The sequence below is a fragment of the Cibotium barometz genome, chromosome 33 (assembly GCF_041138505.1).
Source record: "Cibotium barometz isolate CiBa-2024 chromosome 33, ASM4113850v1, whole genome shotgun sequence".
Taxonomy (NCBI): Eukaryota; Viridiplantae; Streptophyta; class Polypodiopsida; order Cyatheales; family Cibotiaceae; genus Cibotium; species Cibotium barometz.
In genome coordinates, this window is record NC_141078.1 from 44457425 (window position 1) to 44471594 (window position 14170).

General features: G+C 42.4%; 1 pseudogene; it reads left to right on the forward strand.

Annotated features, from left to right (window-relative positions):
* The first annotated feature begins 380 nt into the window (after positions 1 to 380).
* LOC147619622 (small ribosomal subunit protein eS27y pseudogene) lies at positions 381 to 679 on the forward strand (annotated as a pseudogene).
* Positions 680 to 14170: the final 13491 nt, after the last annotated feature.

Consider the following 14170-nt stretch of genomic DNA (forward strand, 5'->3'; position numbering starts at 1 on the left):
CTCTCCCTCTCTCCGCTCCCACCGACGACGCCCCCTTTGACTCATCACCCCGCCTCACCGGCCCCCCTGTGTGCTTAGCCATCCCCTTCGCCAACTCATCGGCCCCCTCACCCGTCCTCTGTCTCATGTGTGCAACCCCCCACCCCTTCGCTGCACTCACCGCCCCCCACTCCCCCGTCTCCTTCTCTGCCTCATCCACCCCCTCTCTCGTGCGCCGACCCCCCACCCCTCCAGTGCCCCCTCCCCTGTGCAACAATCACCCCCCTTCGTCCTCCTCTCTTTCGTAGCTGTGCACCATTGCTGGAGCTTGTTGGCACTGCAGGCCGTCTCGCCAACAGTGCTAATGAGCTATCCTCAATCTTCCGCCCTCGACGATCATCATGGTTCTCTCTAATGACATTGACTTACTGCACCCTCTAGCAGAGGTGAAAAAAAAACACAAATTGAAACCTCTTGTGCAGTCTCCAAAGTCCTTCTTCAGGATGGGAAATGTCAGGATGTTTCAGCCTCACCCACAGTGTTTAGTCACTCCTAGAGCGTTGTGCCATGTGGAAGCCATTCTACCGTCTTATGCCAGCCACCAATAGGAGGTGGTGCCCGACTTACTGAGGGTAGTTCATTTAGAAAGAAAGGAGATTGTTCAATTTTAGCACATTGTCAAGCTGAGTTCTTCGACTAGCCTCTTGGATTTGTACTCTAGGCAAGCCACGCCCCACCACACCGTCCCCCCCCTCAAAAAATAAAAATAAAAATGATAATAATAGTTATTAAATAAAAATAAAAACAATAATAATAGTTATTTAAAAAAAACAAACCAAAAGGTTGCTCCCCCTCTTACTTCACCCCTCATCGAGACTATGCCTTTTCCCCCCACCCCACCCCACAGACCAACCACCCCCCTTTCCCCCACCCCCCTCACCAACCCCCCCTCTCTCACCTTACTCATCTCGTCAACTTACCCGACCCCCTCCCCTTTCTCACTGCCCTCACTTCCCTCCATGTGCCGTCTCACCGTCCCCCTCCTGTCACTTCCCCCATCAGCACCCTCTCTCAAAACCGCCACCTCTCACCCTTGCATTATGCTGCCTCACATGGCCAATTTGAGGTACTTTTGTTGCTATTGGAGAAGAATGTGTTGTTGAATGCAACGAATCATCATAGATAGATGCCTCTCATGCTTGCTTACAAAAATGGAAGGGTATTTTGCATTGAGCGGTTTGAGGCATGGGGACCTGATATCCTTGTGTTTGATGCTCCCAATGGGAGGACATGCCTCCATTATGCAGTAAAGAGTGGCCACTTTGATTGTGTCCAACAAGTTTTGGATGTTGTCCAGATGCCCATAGTGGCATAAACATATGGAGCTACACCTCTACACTTGGTAGCCCGGTCCAGCCATTCTACAATAGTTTGCTTGCTTTTAAGTAAGGCACTCTCATGTGTGCAACGCCTACAAGATCTAGTGGAAGCGGCTGTGGTTTTGGAAGCACATCATTGCATTTTGCAGCACATAGAGGATCATCTAAATAAGTTAAAGAGCTCTTGGCATGGGGTGCAGCTAGGTTGTAGAGAAACTCTCAAGGGCACACCCCTTCTTCATCGCTCTGCAATACCATAACACTATGTGCAACTTTCCCCTTTGGCTGCAGAGCCCTTGGTATGGCCATCTCTGTGGGCAGTTTATGAGCAGTCTTGACCCTGAAGCATAAGTTCTCTTGGAGGCTACCATGGCACATGCTAGTGATGCTTGGGAGCATCAGATCTTTTTAGTTAATGAAAAGCGATCTCTTATATACTGGCCATGGCCAGATTTCATTTTGTATCTTGTATGCCTGGACTTCGTGCCACAAGTTATTCCCGGACGAAGTGGCCAGTGATGATTATTGTTTAGATTGGTTTTTGTGCTTTTTTTGAGGTAACCTTTTGCCAGATGCTTTGCTCAGGGGATGATTATTGTTTAGATTGGTTTTTGTGCTTTTTTTGAGGTAACCTTTTGCCAGATGCTTTGCTCGGGGGATGACAGTGGTAATACAGTTAGTGATAGCTTCCTGGATGAAGTGCCCACCAGGAGCTCTTAGAAATAGCTTATTGGGTGAAGTGCCCACCAGGAGCTCCCTATTTAATCATTTTTTTCTATAGCTCGTTGGATGAAGTTTCCCAGGAGCCTAGTTGATTCATTTTTATTTATTTTGTATCTCTCTAGAAGGTTTGCGTGGAAGAATCATTGTATGAGGTATGCCTGGGAGCCTGCTTACCGGATGTTTTGTTAGGAGGCTAGCTTGCCAGAGAACCACCTGTGTTTTTTCTGGTGGCATTCACTAGGACGGTGAATTAAGTAGTAGTGGTTCGACCACTCCGACCACCAGTGCACTCCGACTGCTCGACCACCATCACCGTCAGTGGGCTTCGACCACTCCGACCACCAGTGCACTCCGACTGCTCGACCACCGTCACCGTCAGTGGGCTCCGACCACTCCGATCGTCGGTGCCCTCCGACTGCTCCTCCGACCACTCCGACCACCATCACCGCTGGTGTGCTTCGGCCACTTCGATCGTTGGTGCCCTCCGACTGCTCCAACCACTCTGACCGGTGTGCTCCAACCGCCATCACCGCTGGTGTGCTTCGACCACTTCGATCGTTGGTGCCCTCTGACTGCTCCAACCACTCCGACCGGTGTGCTCCAACCACTTCGACCCTAGTGCCCTTTGATGGCTTCAGCCCCCGATGGCTCCGGCCGTCGGTGCCCTCCGATGACTCCAACCACCTTCACCGATAGTGCCCTCCGACCGCTCCGACCGCCGTCACTGCGAGTGCCCTCTGACCGCCAGTGCTCTTTGACTCCTCTCACTCTGCTGGTCCCTTTCGACATCTCATACGTGCATGGCCAAACTCCGATGGCACTTATGGAGGCAACACCCCTCTCCATTTCCCAAGACAGGGAGAGATCCTCTTCGAGATCTTGAGCACCATCTTCCTTTCCCCTCTCCCTTTCCCAAGGCAGGGAGAGATCCTCTTCGAGATCCTCTTGAGCACCACCCCGAGGAGGAGGACACCCAAGGAGGAGTTAAGGAGAGCATACACACAGTCTAGGACACACTCTCACGAAGAGGACACTCTCTCGTGTATCACCTTGAGTTCTAACATAGTCCTTCTATATCGGAGAGCGGAGTCTCCCTTGTATCACTCCTTTTTGGTATTGTGATGGTAGTGTTGCGCTCTGTTTGGTGTTTTTTCTATCTCTTTGTGTGAGCGAGGTGAGTGAGGTGTGAGTGGTGTGTGTGGTGTGAGTGAGAGGCCTATAGGGGTATTGCGGTGCTAGGTGGTGGTCGGAGAGCACGGTAGACAGTGTAGAGCATAGGTCTTGCATGTCTAGCCAGTGAGGTCGACTCATCCTTGGCGGGTATACTTCCATGAGAGGATCCATGCTCCCTTCTCCCCCCCCGACCATAGTGTTTGTGTCGGTTGTCTTCGAGTTCTCTAGCAAGGACCAGCGGAGTCATCCACACCCACAATTGTTTAGATTGCTTTAGTTGATATATCGATAGAGTAGAGCATTCACAACTCACTATGATCTTCCTTGCCTAAGGGTTAGTTGATATCGATAGAATAGAGCATTTAACACTCACTATGATCTTCCTTGCCTAAGGGTTATAGATTTCCTTTGACTTCATGTTGTAATAATGACCTAAGACATGAATCTAATCAAATGTGATGTGATCCAACCAACACATGTGAACCCAACTCACTAGACCCATGCGAGCAAGTCACATTTTGACATGACATGAGCTCATTCAGACGACATGATGACATGAACCAAACTAGATGTGATGTGAACCTAGCCAAACATGATGTGAGTCCACCTAGATGAGATGTGAAGGAATCAAATCCTCATGAACCAACTTATCCAGACTCATGTGAGCAAAAATAAACAAAAAAATAAACAAACAAACACAACAAAACAAAGGTTCAAAAAACCTATATATATATATATGCTGCAACTTTTGTAGTGTACACATGTCTAATATCATTTAGTGTGTGTGTGTACACACACACACACACACACACACACATACACACACACGTGTAGTGCACATGTGTCTAATATCATTCAGTATATATATATATATACTGCAACTTGTGTAGTGCACGTGTCTAATATCATTTAAACTTTCTTGAGTGGCCCAATCTAACCGTAGCATTTTCCATTTTCTTAATGTGTTATTTCTTGATAACATTGTTATTGAACTTGTTGATCTAGCCAACTACTAACCACTTAATGATCTAACTCCAGTGAGTGCTAGAGACCAACTCACCTAAGAGAAACTCTTTGATGATGCAAACTCAGTAATGACAATCCAGTTGAATGTAGCATATCAAACCATACTTCCTTAAACCAACCTAGCCTTCGATCTCATCAAACGACCAACACTCAAACACAATAGAGTGTGCTTCTTTGTTAAGAAGAGAAGGAAAGCTTCCTTTGAATCTAAACAAGGACTTTGGGAAGAAATAAGTGAAATAATCATAGACTTGGGTGGGGGAACAAGTGAACCCCTAGAAATGGGAGCTACCCATGTTCCTTTAAGCCCCAATTTCACTAACAACCTCAATAAATAGCACCATGAACTTTGTGAAAACGGTGTAACTATCCTATAATTGGGCATGAACACTATCAAGGCTCACCAAAAGCATTAAGGTTTGCCAAAAGTGGCCTATTATCATGCACAAAGGAAAGACAATCTTCGCTATCTTGGATGGTGGTGTTAATATCACTAAGGAATGTTGGAAGGCTTGTGAAAGCCCACCATAAGCCACCACTTATCGTAGGCACACATCTCATGCTCAAGTATGCAGATAGGAACACAACTAAACCATTGGGGATCCTTTACGATGTGAAAATCAAGACCTTGAGGGAGTTCCCACGTGGTGATGGATTTCTAGAGAGCTATGACCCTTAGAAGGCCTTACATGAGAGACACAAGGTTGGTTCATGATAAAGAAACCAATCGCATTTACATACACAAAGGTGACCACTCCTTGAAAATGGACTTAAACAAGGAAGACTCACTCAATGGGATGAGATATCCTTGTAGACTAGTCTAACACAACCGTTTGGAATGCTTCAATTGATATTTGTAGATTAGCATGCACAACAACTATGACCACTTCAATTGATATATATGTAGAGATTGAAACAAAGCTTTTGGATGGTGAAGACGAGAACTTGGAACATGAGCCCCTCTCTAGAATCTTGGCAACTCCGAGGATGGGATTCACATATGGACACTTTTTCACATAAGCTTGGGACAAGGTTTTCATGGTTGGACTAAGCTAAAATAATATCCATGTTCATGCTAGGTGCTCTTGAAAAGGAAACAAGAGTGAAACTGGGTTGACTTGAGCTATAGTTCCCCCCAGAAATACCACATAGTTGTGTAGCCAACCCTTATTGACATAGGGGCTATAGTAACAATCTCATGTTTGGGAGAGACATGGACCTCGTTAGGCCAAGCACCCTTAACATTATTCAGTTACCCTCGTTGTGGTGAAATCAATTTCCAATCCATAACCATCATTGGTTTTGAATCCAATTTCTACATTGGAACAAAGCCTATACTTTTACAAGTTGTATACGACCCCCATAAGTATAATGGAAGAAAGAATCATCCTTAGAAGGGGATGGATTGTGGCCCCACTGATGATTGCATAATTAATTAGCAGAAGCCAAATCATTACACCATGGGATGGTCATATCGTACCTTTGATGGACGTGGATAACCTAAACCTTTCAACATCCGAAGCCTCGTCTTAGAAAATGTGGGCCTTTATCTCAAGTAACTTCTCAAAATCAACACTCCTCCTGCTCGCCATGCATTAACTATCCACTCAAGCTAATATGGTGATCTAAATCCTCACCAGTAGTAGAGACAAAGGTCACCTCCAAAGCATCAAAAAGGTCCCTAGGACCATGAGCACCAAGGTTAGCCAAGGAGTTGGTAGCCACTATTTAACCAAAAGCTAGTCCATGAGTAAAAGTATGCAATAAAGCATTACCCCAAGCAACAAAGCATTACCCAAAATCTGAGCCCCATTGGATTCCCACACCAAGCTATGAAGCTCAAGGCTTCTATGAAGGGAACCCATTTGTTTGGGTCCCTAAAACCAAACCGTCCATGCCACAACCTCCTAAGTAGAAGAAAGTCAACATCACCCCCAAACCTCAATTCCATCCCTACAATACCTAGTTGGATTCCAACAAACCTACTAGAAGTTCAAGGCTTCTACAAAGGAAGTCCCCACATCTATGTCTCGAGGTCAAGGGAACCCTCACCCCACAAGCCTATGCAAACACACCAAGGACTCCATCAAATGCCAAAATAAAGATGGAGTGGAGGCTTAAAATCGTGCCTCCAATGCAACCCCCAAAGCTTAGGTAAGAATAGAGAGTAGGCTACAACCCTTCTCAAGAGTCGAGCACCACCATCAAAGAGCCACCCATGGCACTAAACCCCCAAGAGAGCTATGCACACCAACCGCCAAGCAAGGCTGAAAGGAATCACCAAGGTCCCACAACACACGTATGAGCCATGTCAAAACCAACTGACTAGCTAGAAGGCCAAGATTCAATCAAGTGCAGAGCAACAAAATCAACGATGGCGGCCGGCAGATGAACTGATTGTCCACCTACTCAATAAACTCACACAAGGTAAGCCCAAAATCCTTAGCCTCATTTGTACATATGTAACTATTTATTGTACAAATACCTATAAACCCCTATCAATTGTATAGATACATATAATTGGGAATATTTTCTTTTTTAATAATAAAATACCCCCTCCCTTTGTCTTCTCACCCGTACTTCTACCCCCGCTCTGGGCACCCTCTCATAAACATGTTTTACACAAAATCTACCCATCTACCCCCTTTTAGAAGTGTGCTCCCTTACCTCGACCATTTTTCTCTTTTTCTACTTTTATATTTATTCTTTTATTTTCTTGCACTTGCACTTTCATTTTCATTTTTTTATTTTTTTTAAAAAACATCTTCTATTTTATTTTATGTCTTTCATTTTCTTTCTACCTTTCTCTCTTTACCTCCTTTTTTACTTTTATTTAATGTTGTTTCTTCTTCTTCTTCTTCTTCTTCTTCTTCTCTCTCTCTCTCTCTCTCTCTCTCTCTCTCTCTCTCTCTCTCTCTCTCCCTTTGTCTAACTTTCTCACTTGCAACCTTGTAAACACCCCCCTTTTATTTTATTTTATTTATTATTATTTATTTAACTTAATTCAACATATAGAAATAAGCTAGACCAATCTTGTATGGTCTAGATCATATAAGATTAGTATAGACATGAACAATTTTATAAGACCATGTAATTTTTAAGTTGGGTTCTTGGGTCCTAGCCTTGATCGTGGTAAATAAGAACTAACTCACCCTTGTTGTTAAACTATCTCCTTGATATGCTTGTCATGCCACACCTGTATTTTGTTTAGAATGATCTATTGGGATCACACCCCTTGGATTAGACTTCATCTCACTTAGTTAGTTATTCTAAACTTTTCTTAAAAATTGTTATTTCTCCAATTTTATTGTCCACTACTACCCAAAGACTTGGTAGAAAGAATTCTAAATGTAGAACAACTTCTAGTCCATAAACCAACTTGAAAGGTGTATGTCCTATGAAAAGCTTATAGGTTGTCTTATATGCCTATATAATTCCATCATCAACTTCCTATCCTAATTATTAGGCTTATCTGTACTATCCTAGTAAGGATACCCTTTAATGTTTTGTTAGTACTCTCAGCCAGTCCATTATATCTTGGATAATATGGGGTTGGTTTTTTATGCACAATCATAAATTCCCTCACTAGTTCCTCTATTTACTTATTTTTAAAATGAGTTCCTTAATGAGTCAAAATTTTATTAAGACATTCAAACCTATTTTTATCATTATAGAATTATCTAGCAATGCTTTTCCACCTCATTATTATACCCTTAATAACCACCTTATTAATGATGTGCAACAAGGCTTGGTGGGTCAACATAAAATACAAAGAAGCTTAGTTAACCACTCCATTTGTTAACATGGTTTTGTTCGCTTGACCTACTGTAAGGCACTTTGCCATCTTACTTGTGCAAAAACGGGCACTTAGCTTTCATAACCTAGCACTGGAACATATAAAGCGGCCTAACCCTGCACTTAATGTTAAATAGGGAAAGTCTACGGACGTAGTGTATATAGCTGCTTAAGACTAGTAATAGAGATTGGACCATATTTACCCTGCACTTAATGTTAAATATGAAAATTCTACGGACTTAGTGTTTATAGTTGCTTAATGTTAAATAGGAAAAGTCTACGGACGTAGTGCATATAGTTGCTTAAGACTAGTAATAGAGATTAGACCATATTTACCCTACGCTTAATGTTAAATATGGAAAGTCTACGGACTTAGTGTATATAGTTGCTTAAGATTAGTAATAGAGATTGAACCATATTTAAGTTTGGCCAGCCTAGTTTGAAAACTAATCATTTATGTATAATTCATGATTTATAATAAGAAATACACAATCTCTTCCTCGTAATAGTTTACTTGTGAGAGCTTTCCTTCTTCCCTCTTCTTTCTTGCTTGCATGCAGTTTAATCTTGCTTATTTCTTGATGGATGCATGCATTTGATTATCGGTCTTCTTCTTGCATTAGCTTCTTCTTATTCCCCTACCTTTTATGAGAGCGAACCACTGCAAAGACAGATCTCTAATTGTCTCCATCAACTTATAGAGAGCTCTTCCTTCACCCCATTAGTAAATGAGCATTCTGGTGTGACGATGTGATGGGATAAGCTAGTTCACCCAAATAGGAAAGTTATAGTGGTGGATCTAAGGCAGAACCCAATGACACATGCTTCGGCAAGGCTAAGGTAAGCTCTTGACTTGAATATATATTTGGCGCCATTGTCAGGGACTAGCCTAGGGTTTAGCTCTATTTTTTCATCCATTCCAAGATAGTGGAATCACCTGATTTTACTCAAACTTTCTATTTTTTTCTATATTAATACAGAAAAACCCTGGTTCTTTAGTGATTTGTATGAAATTGGAGCCCAAGAGGCTTAGATTTTATTACTTTGAGCCAAGGATTACCTTAGCAAATGAGATTAGGATTGGAATCCACTCCAAGAACATGGGGCATTGAACTCCATTATATTGAATTAGAGTGGGATTGTTAATTTTTGTTTATACATTTCATAAAATTTTATTATTTGTTTATGCTTTGTTTGAATTGGTAGATTAGAAGCATGCTAAGTTACTATAAAAAATAATAATAATACATTTAACTACTTGCATCACAACCATTAATTAAGATTAAAACCATTAATTAAGATTAAGACCATTAATCATAAAAAACTAGGCTAAACCAACTCTCAGGTAGGGGACATCAGTCCAAAATTCCTCACAAAAATTCGTGTGATGAGTCTTGACAGGTAAGCTTACAAACATGAGTTTGGACACGTAAGTTGTGCAAACATGAGCTTGGACATGTAAGCTGTGAGTCTGGATACTTGAGCCTTGAGGACACACGTGAACCTATAGATGTGAGCTTGGAGTATGGACCAATTGTATGGACACACCTACCCATGTCCTTGGAGTCCAAAATTCCTCACAAAAATTCGTGTGATGAGTCTTGACAGGTAAGCTTACAAACATGAGTTTGGGGACACGTAAGTTGTGCAAACATGAGCTTGGACATGTAAGCTGTGAGTCTGGATACTTGAGCCTTGAGGACACACGTGAACCTATAGATGTGAGCTTGGAGTATGGACCAATTGTATGGACACACCTACCCATGTCCTTGGAGGTTTTTCTTGTCATACAATATGTACCAGCTATAAACTCCAAGAAAATTTTTTGTCCTTCATATTTATTGGAAAATTAAAGTACACTTATTATCTAGTGCACCCCAACCCTCCAGTTCCTAAAATTTTGTAGCCCAAGTAGGCTTATTTTATATAAGAGAAGTACATGAGCCAAGTTCATACAAAAAAGATGTGAGCCTATAGACGTGAGTCTAGATGCATGAGCTTAGACATGTGTGCGATGAGTCTGGATACATGAGCCAAGACAAAGTGAACCTTCAGATGTGAGCCTGGACACGTGAGCCTAGTAGCAAAGCAGCAAAATAAAACAAACAAACAAACAAACAAACAAACTTGTCAGAAAGACCTACACTAAAAACACTAGGGACTTTTGTTGATACAAACCCAATCTGGATTAATTATTGGAAATGATGATATATTTAATTGTGGTGACCTACACTAGAAACACTAGGGATATTTGATACGAACCTGATATGGAGTAATTATTGGAAATGATAATATATTCAATTGTGGTGCATCAAACCACACTTTCTCAAGCCCACCAAGCCTTCAATCCCAGCAAACGATCATCACTTATTAGTAGAGTGCTTCCTATTTAAGAAGTCTAGACTCCTTTAGATTTACCTCAAGCGAGAAGCTTTGGGAGGAAATGTGCCATCAAAACACATACGTGAGTGGAGGAACACCTAGAAACATGAGCCTTGTTAAGGACTACCTCACATCATAAAGGGATCCATGCAAGCATTTACAGAATGTGTTTGAGGTGATTTTATAGCCTCAAGGTTAAGCGGGGTAAAGAATAAGTGCTATTGGAAACTGTATAGCCCAATCCCATAGGGCAAGAGATCCCAAATCCTAAAACATAGGGTTTTGTGCAACCACTCTCTTACAGTTCACTACCATGTGAATATGTAAAAGACAATGAGGTTTGAAATTGGAAAGGGGACTACACAAACATAATACCTAGAGGCTTAGAGTTGAGAAAAACCAAGCCAATCCACATCTCAAGTGGGGCAAAGGACAAGTGCCATTGGAAACTATATAGCTTAACTCCATAGGGCAAGAGATCCCAAACCTTGAAATATAAGGTTTTGTGTAACCACTCCCTTACGTTTCACTACCATGTGAATATGCAAAAGAAAATGATGTTTGAAATGGGAAAGGGGGTTGCCACAAACATAATACCTAGAGGCTTTGAGTTGGGCAAAACCAAGCCACATCTCAAGGATGATGACCAAATTCGATAGAACTAGAGATCCCATTCAATACTTAGAGAAGTTTGAACAAATTTGTGAGGCCATGGGAAGGATTGATGACCCCATCGGCGGCATCTAAGCCAGGGTTCCCACTAAATACATATGCACCATGGCTACTCCTCTCATAATGGGAGCCTTCCAAATGTGCATTATACATCAAAGTGAGATACATGCTGAGAGGCAGGCATTGAGTGTATACTAACACCCCCCCCTTAATGTCCACCCAAAGATGAACTAGGTTTTTGGCCCAACGCCAAGTCGATGAAGATGCAGAGTAAGCTGGTCCTTCCCAAGAGCCTTGGTGAATATGTTGACGCAGTTTTAATCTGTAGAGAGCAATGCTCCAGCTCCACTATCTCATCCTCTATTAGCTCCCGCACATAATGATACTGAATCTCAATGTGCTTCATGCGAGCATGAAACATAGGGTTCTTGGAGATAGCCATGCAACTCTGATTGTCGCACCATAAGATTGTAGCCTCCCTGATCTGAACTCCCATGTCAACCAAGATTCTCCTCAGCCATACTACCTCACATGTAGCAAAGCAAGTTGCCTTATACTCAACCTCTGTGTGGAAGAAAGTGCCACTGTAGGTTGCTTTTTGCTGGTCTAAGAGAAAGCACAGGAACCAAGCAAAAAACAATATCCGAAACTTGATTTCCTAGAATCACAATATTTTGCCCAATCTGAGTCACAATAACTTGTCAAAGTGTCACCCATGCTGTAAGTAATGCCATACTCAAGAGTACCTTGGATGTACCTAAGCACCCTCATCCCTTTCTTCCAATGTCTCGTGGCTTGTTGGAAAACTTGCTCAACACACCAACTGTGAAGCTGATATAAGGTCTAGTGTTAGTGAGAAAAATCAAACTCCCCACCAACTTCCTATACTTCCTGATGTCAACAAGTGATGAAGAATCCTCTACAAAAAAGCTTCATGTTAACTTCCATTGGCGTAGACACAGGCCTACAGTTTGTCATCCCAAATGCTTTGAGAATCTCCCAAGCATACTTTTGCTGCAAAATGAAGATTTTACCTGACTCTTGCCATAAGATCCAAGTTTGTCATCTCAAACTCACGGTGCAACATATCCATTGTCTTCTAGATCATCTCTTCATTGTCACCTGAAATGTTAAAGTCATCTACATACAAGAACAACCAAAACAATCTTGCCATGCCATTTTAGAACATACAAATTAGCATCAGCAGAAGCACTTCTTATATAAACCCAATCTTTTTGAAAAATTGGTCTATCCTGTGATACCATGCCCTTGGGGCCTGTTTCAACCATACAATGCCTTCTTCAGCCCTGCAAACTTTGTTTTTTGATCCGGGCATCTCAAAACCTAGTGGCTGAGCTACACTTCCAAATTGGGTACAATAGCTCTTTGATGACCGTAATCTAGTACCTGAGAAGCCAGAATCTTCATCAGATGGACCACACAGATGAAGGAGAATAGAGGAGCAGAGAAGAGCATATGATCTCATTGTCAATATGGCCTTGATGGCTGAGATAATGGGAGCAGTGAAGGAGCCAACCACCTTGGATGAAGCCTTAGCAAATCCAAAGTGGAAAGCCATGATGCAATATGAGTATGACATCATCATAAAGAACAACACCTGGGAGCTAGTTGATCGACCACCAAACAAAAAGGTAATTTGGTACCAAATGGGTTTGGAAAGCTAAGTATAAGGTTAATGGCTCACTTGAAAAATACAAAGCTAGGTTGGTTGCACATGGATTTGCACATATAGAGGGTTTCAACTTTGATGAAACCTTTGCTCCCATAGCTTGTATGACAACTATCAGGGCAGTACTTGCCTTGGCTGATCACAAAATATGGCCAGTCTTTCACATGGATGTCAAATCAGCATTTTTGAACGGCCATCTCAAGGAGGAGGTATATGTAGCTCAGCCACCAGGTTTATGATGTTGTTATACTCAGATTGCATCATCATGGCTTTCCACTTTGGATTTGCTAAGGCTTCATCCAAGGTGGCTGGTTCCTTCACTGTTCCCATTATCTTAGCCCCACCATCAAGGCCATATTGACAATGAGGTCAGATGCTTTTCTCTGCTCCTATATTCCCCTTGATCTATGTGGTCCATCTCTTGAAGATTCTTACTTCTTAGGTACTAGATTACACTCATCAAAGAGTTGTTGTCCCCACTTTGGAAGTGGCTTTCCTTGTGGTGCAGCAGCAAGCTGTTGTGATGTGTGAGAGGCTTCATCCTCTAAAAACTCATCCTCCTTGAGAGGAAATCTGACTGGTGGGTTGGGCTCATGGTGGACTATTTCTCCGGCTGATAATAGAGTGGACAGACCTCCTTCCTCCACTGAGTGTGGCCGTTCTGCAAATACCACATCTCGGCTGGCTACAATCCTCTTTGCCTCTGTATCATAGAGCCGATATGCCTTTGACTCTTGACTATATCCAAGAAAGATGCACTTCTTGCTTTTGGCCTCCTTTTGGCACCTAGCTTGGTCCTGGACGCATCTAGAATATGCACATAACATTCACAACCAAATGTTCTGAAATGGAAAACTGAAGGTTTCTTACCAGAGTAGGCCTCTTGAGATATAACATCCTTGAGTGCCTTTGTGTAGCTTCGATTGAGGACATAAACTGCTATGTTCACTACTTCAGCACAAAATGTATTGGAAAATCCCTTTGCCTTCAACATGCATTGAGCCATCCATGACAGCTCGATTGCGGCGTTCTACAACACCATTTTGCTGAGGTGTGTGAGCAGTGGTGAGTTGGTGCTTGATGCCATTCTCCTTGCAGTAGCTGTTAAATTCCGTTGAAAGGAATTATCCTCCTTGATTTGTACAAAACTTCTTCACCTTCTTTCTTGTCTCAGTTTCCACAAGCTTATGCCACTGTTTGAACTTGCCAAAAGTTTTAGCCCTATCCCAAAGGAAATAAACCCACATCTTCCTACTGTAATCATTGACTAGCAACATAAACTAAGAAGATCCTCCTAATGCAGTATTAGTAGGCATTTTACCACAAAGATCAGCATGTACTAGCTCTAGAG